The sequence below is a fragment of the Octodon degus genome, unplaced genomic scaffold, assembly GCF_000260255.1.
Source record: "Octodon degus isolate 3935 unplaced genomic scaffold, OctDeg1.0 scaffold00095, whole genome shotgun sequence".
Taxonomy (NCBI): domain Eukaryota; kingdom Metazoa; phylum Chordata; class Mammalia; order Rodentia; family Octodontidae; genus Octodon; species Octodon degus.
In genome coordinates this window covers 2,918,118-2,925,492 of record NW_004524671.1, presented here as the reverse complement: position 1 = coordinate 2,925,492, position 7,375 = coordinate 2,918,118, and the positions used below count along the sequence as shown (strand labels likewise).

The following is a 7,375-nucleotide window of genomic DNA, read 5'->3' as shown; positions in this document are numbered from 1 at the left end:
CTTTATGCCTATTTTTAAAATATATTTTAATTTTTTAATTGTTTTTCATCATATTCTGTAGGGACTTAAAGTCACCATACCAATAGTTGATGAAAAATACATGTTCCATGTTATGACTAAGATGTTTGATATTCAGACAGATAGTGAGGTTAAGCTTAACAGCCTAGGTTGTATGGTAATAACAATAAGCTTGTATGGCAATTGCAATAAGATTCTCTTCTTGAGGGTTAACAACGTTAGTTTGCTGACCAGTATTAGAGCAAAAGGAGGGTTGCAAGGAAAGCCAACATTTTGGCCCTAGTCTTCCAAGGTCAATTAAGACTCAGGACATATGAGTACTTGTAATGTAACATCATGTAATTCAGTAGTGTTCCAAATTTTCTGATCAAGGAGATTATGGGGCCAAAGAGGAAAGTGATCCATGGTGTATAATGTGCCTAAGGAGAGTCACATGGAGAGAAAACATTCTCTCAGGCTTTCACAGAGAGCACATTGGCCACGCTATGGCCGTGACTCATCCAAATGGATGACACTGACAAAGGATCTACAATCTGAGGTACAGGATCTCAGGATTAATCCTGAGTTGATTTGACTGACCTTGTCAGATCCAAAAGCTACAACTCTTTTTGCATAGGTCTTGCTTTATCTTGGTCTTAACCATCTAGCAGAAAAGTATAAAAAGAATGTATAAGAAGTAAAGCCATGGTGTTATGTTGAGCTGTAGGGAACTCACCAACAATTTCTGACACTGCCAGTCAAGAAGAAGACCCAATACTATTATGGACTACTGGACTTTTTTAGAATATTGTGCTGAGTTAACACACCTATAATATTCACATGACAGAACTAAACAAAAAAGGGGATACGAATGAGTGTTCATTTTGTATTGTGTATTCAAAATGGTTAGGATAGATATATAGTTACATTCTCTTAATGAATAGAGGGATTTGTTGTAATAGTGTTTGTAAATAGGATATCATGTCTGCATCTTGTACAGCAAATAACCACGAGAAAGAGAGTATGCAATGTGTTAATTATTGAAACTGTCATACCAGTATGATTTGAAACTGTCTCATTGTTATTTGTCTCTCAATAAAATTATGGAAAATATAAAAATATTTTTAAAAGACCCAAGGAAAAGAAAGAAAAACATGTCATGGGACTTTCCTGCTACCATTGGAAAAAATATGTAATTGTTTATTCGTATTCTTTAAATATTTTTCATTTTTAAAATTTTTGTCTCCATACTATATAGGGAGTTAATGTTTGACATATCAGTACTTGATGGAATGTACCTGTTCCATGTTGTTCCTAAGATGTTTGATATTCAGACAGATAGTGAAGCTAAGCCCAGTGGCACATGTTGTAGGATAATAATTAGCTTCTCTTCTGGAAGGTTAACAACCTAAATTTGGAGATAAAAATTAGAGAATTAGAAGGACTGCAAGAACAGCCAACTTTTTTATCCTAGCCTTTCAAGGTCAGTGAAAACTCAAGATATTGGAGAACATATACTGAGCTGTGAAAGTCCGAAGTCAACAACTTCTGTGGATAACCCACTACTATTGTGGTCTGCTGGATTGTGTTGGATTGTTTTGCTGAATTTACACACCTATAGTATTTAGATGCAAATGGAATACCCATCTCTGACTGGTCTAAAGAAAAAAAGGGGATACAAAGGAAGGACCATTTTGTATGTGTATACTCAGAATAGTTGGGATAGATTTACAGCTACTTTCACTTAATTCAATGAGAAGAAAAATTTGTACTAATAGTGTTTGGACAGGATATTCTCTCTGCATCTTGTACTATGGATGACCACTAAGAAGATAACAATGTACAATATATTAATTATTGAAAGTGTCCCATTAATCAGTTTTGGAAAAAAAAGAACATGTGGTATATTATTTTACTCATGTAATGTTCTAAAATAATAGAATCTTAGAAATGGAGAAAATATGGGAAATTGATAAATAAATGTATTTGGTTGTTACAGGGTCTCACTATGCAGCTCAGACTCATAGTGATCCTTCTGTTTTCAGCCTCTCCAGTGTTGGGATTACAGGTGTGCATTACTATACCCCAGACTCTGGCCAGCTCAGCCCACCCTGGGTTTCCTGGATATAGGGCTGGCATGGCATGTGGTGTCAGGGATCGAACCATGGTCACTGATCTTGCCTAGGCTTGTCTAAACAGGTGCTTTAGTCTTCTGAGCTATATTACTGGCCCCAAAACTAGTTAAATTTCAATACATCTTTGAGAAATGGAAATACTCTTGTTAGAAAGCTAAAATGCAATTATGATTTCAGAAAGAGTAGAAAACTAGTGTGTTGAAGGACTGGGTAGCAGGAAAAAATCAAGCCTTATTTAGAGAACAGCAAGAATTGCAGTTCCCAGCCATGCAAACCTGGGACAATATTAGTGAGGTCTTTTGGAAGTTTGGGGAAATCATATAAATGTAACTTGAAAGAACAATAAGCAGTATACTAAATTAAATAAGACAAGGAACTACTGAAGATCTTGAGTAGCAAATAGGTTTAGTCAACTTTTTTTGGGGAAGTATAGCCATAGAAAGAATATGGATTTATGAATTTTAAATTTTTGTTTATTTTTAAGCTTAGTGTTATAATTTGCAAGAGGAAATAACTAAAATGACAGTTAAAAAATGAAGACATTTACAGCACCCAAGAAAGAAAAATACAAATGCCTTGTTGTAGGCCATTTTTGTATTGCTATAAAATACCAGAGCATGGCTAATGTGCATGAGAAGCTATGTTGTTCGGAGTGGCATCCAGATGGGATCACACGCAGGAGAGACCATTTGCCGAGACAAGATTGTGTTCAGGACCTCACTTCCAATGGGTGGCAGACAGATTCCAAAGCCAAGCCATATGTACAGCGTCTTGCTAGTCCTCTGAAATTGGGACATGGCCTGAAAACATAATTGAGGAACTATTCTGGAGGAAGTGGAGGGAATTCTCTCCATCTCTTCCATTAATGAATGAGAGGATCAAGAGAACATGGTATATATACACTCAGTGAAAAATCACTCAGATATTTAAAAATAAGAAATCTTGTCATTTATGGCAACATGGATAAGCCCAGAGGACATGATGTTAAATGAACTAAACTAGGCATAGACAGAGAAATACACTTTCACTCATATGTGAAAGCTAAGATAGCAGGCCTCAAAGAAGTAGAGAGCGGAACAGTGGTTAGCAGAACTTGAGAAGGTAGAGAGGAAAGGGAAAGAGGCAAAGGTTAATACTGTGTACAAAACTAGACAGTGTTTTAGTGGTCTGCAATAGAGTTGAGCTACTCTAGTTAACACTGATTTATTGTATAGTTCAAAGAACAATAAGAAAAGACTTCAAATGTTTTAAGCACAAAGGAATGATGAATGTTTGATGTGATATGTTAATGACCAGGATTTGACCATTAGATATTGTGTACATATATTGAAATACCACACTATAGTCCATAAAATATGCAATTATTGTTAATCAAAAATAAAATAAAAGTTTAAAAAAATCAAAGTAAACATTAATTTTAAAACTCTGGTATATACTTCTTGGTAATCATGCTTTATGACATTTTCAACACTGGGTAGCCAACAAAGGAGAAACACTTTCTTCCACTTAGCTATGGATGACCACATAGCATAATTATCACAAGGGCTGCATGAAATCCTTTGGGAAGCTCTGGGGAAGAGTGCAGGTGAGCAGATAACGTGGGGTAGGAAGGTTTCCCAGCAGATGACTGCTAAGAAGGTATGCCCCATGGGGAATGTGGCACAAGAAGACTGCTCAGCAGAAGTCTGCAGAGCTTGGTAGTGGAGTGAAGTCCCAGGACAGGGACTCTATCCTTGGTAGAAATAAAAAATGATGTATAAATGAGTGAAGAAGTCTTTCTTTAATAAATATATTTCCTTTCATTTTGAATACATGATAGAGTTGGTGTTTGGAAAACCCAAAAAAAGTTACATGAAAGAAGAAAAGCCACAAAGTGTTAACCCTTAATTTTTTATGTCTGTCTGTCTATCTATCTATCTATCTATCTATCTATCTATCTATCTATCATCTATCTATCTTTCTATTTATTTGGTACAGGGTTTTGCTATGCAGTTCGGACTCATAGTGATCCTCCTGTCTCAGCTTTCCTAGTGCTGGGATTACAGGCATGTGACACCACACCCAGTTTCAGTGGCCAGCACAGCATGCCCGGAGTTCTGGGGCTGGCATGATATGTGGTACCAGCGATCAAATCCAAGTCCTTACACTTTTCAGGTAGGCACTTAGACCATCAAGCCATCTCCTCAGCCCTACCCATAGTTTCTTAAAAGATTTTGAAATTTTCTGAATACACACAGAAATGGATAGGCGGAGTGTGTGTTCTTCACAATGCAATGTTTCAACAAATGTTGGTCTAGTCACACAGAATCGAGAAAACCAGAATAGCTAATACACAGGAAACCCCAGTTTCCAGTTCTTATGTTTTGTGTAAGAAAAACTTACATTCATTTAACTTTAAGTTTCAGACCCATGTTAGTTTCAAAATACATTCATGAGTTTCATTTTAAGTCACTGAGATTTTCTTGGATTTCTTAAAAAGGTGTCAACAGCTAATCACTCAAGGCTCATCTCAATCACATGACATTCTTTTGATACCTCTTGAAACTAAGAAATAAAGAAAAATTTGGGAAACTGTTTCTCAGTGTATTTATATTTTTGCCCACATTCTTGAAATAGATTGAAAGAGAGTCAAGTTCAAAACAGTATGACAATGACTCAAAAGGCTCCTGCTCTGATTATAGAGGTATAAGAGATTTATGGTGTGATAGGTTTCATTAATCATACACATCCTCAAATTTAGAATTTAGTATGAAAATTTGCAAATGAACTTCACATGTGTTTATGTAAGATGCTAGGGTTAACAGACTATGAAAATAAAAGTGCCTAGATGACGTCAGAATCAGTCCATCACAACTTTTTGAAGGAGAAATTTCAATTACATGACAAGATATTGAGGGAAAAAACCATCTTGAAAAGAGAAAACAACATAAGTTTGTTGCTAAATTTAGTTCAGTAGTTAGGTTAAAAAAACACCATTTTATTAGGCAGTCATGTCCTTTGAATTATGAATACTCTCATGATGGCGAGAAAGAGGAAATCTACCATCCAACGTGTGGCCCCTGTGAAGACTGGTACAACAGAGCCATTGAGGAGGCCCCACCTGTGAAAGTCTTGCCTGAAAATCCCCAGCAGGAGCTCCTGCTGCCACTAGCGAGGCTGCCCAGAACTCCCACAACACTGAAGGCTCTGCACTGCTCATAGACATTAGAGCTCATTGGATAGCTATTTATGCTCATATGAAGACTTTGATTTCAGAACTCAGAGGACATGGGCTTTAATAAAGACCTGAATTTTGTACCCACTAGATGGAGTTTCCTGGTAAATATCCCTTGGAGAAAGCTAGACTTGTATGGAATGTGGCAAGGCCAGGAAATCATGTAGTGGTAACTCAGAGTGTGCCTGAGAGCACCAGCACTCCTGAACTACAGGTGAGAACAGCGCTGAAGCAATCAGTGGACAGGCTGAAATCATCATTACTAAGACTCCAGTCATGAAGATAATGAAAGACCAAGTTGAAGCCAAGGAGACTATACTCAAGGAGAATGTCCCCAGTCAGCCTGGGGGTGAGCCTTGCCAAAGCCATCAGGTGGAGAGATGAACATGAAAGAGGGAGACCATGCTTTTGTCAGTGGGGCAGCTCCTGTCAGCCAGACCCCTGCCAGCTCTGCACAGCTCCCCCCCATGGTTCCAGTGGGCCCCTCATAGGATCAGTACCCATTCTTCCAACTGGTATAGAACAGTTCCTCTCCCTCCAGCAGCAGCCCCCAGTGCATGCCCAGCACCATCTACACCAGCCCCTGCCCATATCCAAGCCTCTTCTCAAAGTGATGTTACCCTTGAGCAGCATCCCAATGTACAGTGCAGCCATGGATTCCAACAGATTCCTGAATAACTCCTTCCACATGTTCCCCTACCAACCAAAGCTGAACTTGGCTACCTAACTGTGGTGTTCAAGTATCCAGAATACCTTAAGAACAGGTTTACAGCACAGAGGCTGAAATAAGGTATCAGCTTCTCTCATGAGGAGTCTGAGAATGCCTGGAGAAGGATCAATACAGTTATCTCTGCTGTACCTCAGCCCACAGCCACAGTTCTAAACCCACCCCTGGTTGCCAGTGCTGGCAGTGTCCAGCATCTCCTTCAGGCCGCTCTCCCAGACCATGTTTTGGGACAGCCAGAGGGCACAGAAGGGGGATTCCTGGTCACTAAACCACTAATGGCCAATGGTTTGCAAGCATCAAACTCATCTCTGCCCCTGGTAAATCTATTCCCAGATGTGACAACCATTAATACTGTATTCAAATACAACATCAGCTTTGAAGGTGGCCAGTTCATTCCAGTTGCTAAAGACTACCACAGCATAATTTCCCAAGACTTTCTTTCTTTTCTTTTTTTTTTTTTAACTCTGAATGCCTTCAGGGCAGGTTTGGCTGGCTTGAATTGTGGGGATTGAACCACAGCAACATGAGCCTGACTGCTTTGTTGAAGCAGCCACTTAAAGAACTGAGCTAAGGGGCAGGCCCCCTCCAAGACTTTCTTGATGATAACATCTACAAAGAAGTCTCCCCTTCTCTATTGCCCAAGGTCCCTGAATGGCCTGCATCCTTACAGTGGCCTTACTAGCAGGCTACCTTCTGCCATGTGACAATCCTGGTACCAGACTCCTGACTTCAACCCAATACAAAGTAAGTCCCTGAGGACCTCCATGTACTAGAGAGCAGCTTTGCACAAAACCTACTACCTTGTGATGAGGAACTGGACTGTTGGAGAAGTAAAACAAAGAGGACACAGAGAGAAATTGTAAATAAGACAGAAAAAAAGTGAATGTGGAGGGGACCAAGAAAGCCAATGAGCTTCAAAAGCCTCAAGTCAACAACTTCTGGCATTGCCAGTCCTACGGAAAACCCACTACTATTATGGACTACTGGAGTATATTGGATTATTTTGCTGAATTCACGCACCTACAATATTTAAATGGCAATGGAATACCCTTCTCTGAAAAAACTAAACAAAAAAAGGGGATACAAAGGAAGGACCATTATATATATATATAAAATAGTTAGGATAGATATACAGCTACTTTCTCTTAATTCAGTGAGAAGAAAGATTTGTACTAATAGTGTTTGAACAGGATATCATGTCTGCATCTTGTACTATGAATAACCACTACGAAGATAATAATATACAATGTGTTAATTATCGTAACTGTCCTACTAACATGTTTTGAAAATGTCTCATTGCTA

The 7,375-nt window shown here is 38.7% G+C and overlaps 1 pseudogene; it reads left to right on the top strand.

Annotated features, from left to right (window-relative positions):
• The first annotated feature begins 5,151 nt into the window (after window positions 1-5,151).
• LOC101570167 overlaps window positions 5,152-7,375 on the top strand; it is a 6,222-nt pseudogene continuing 3,998 nt past the window's right edge.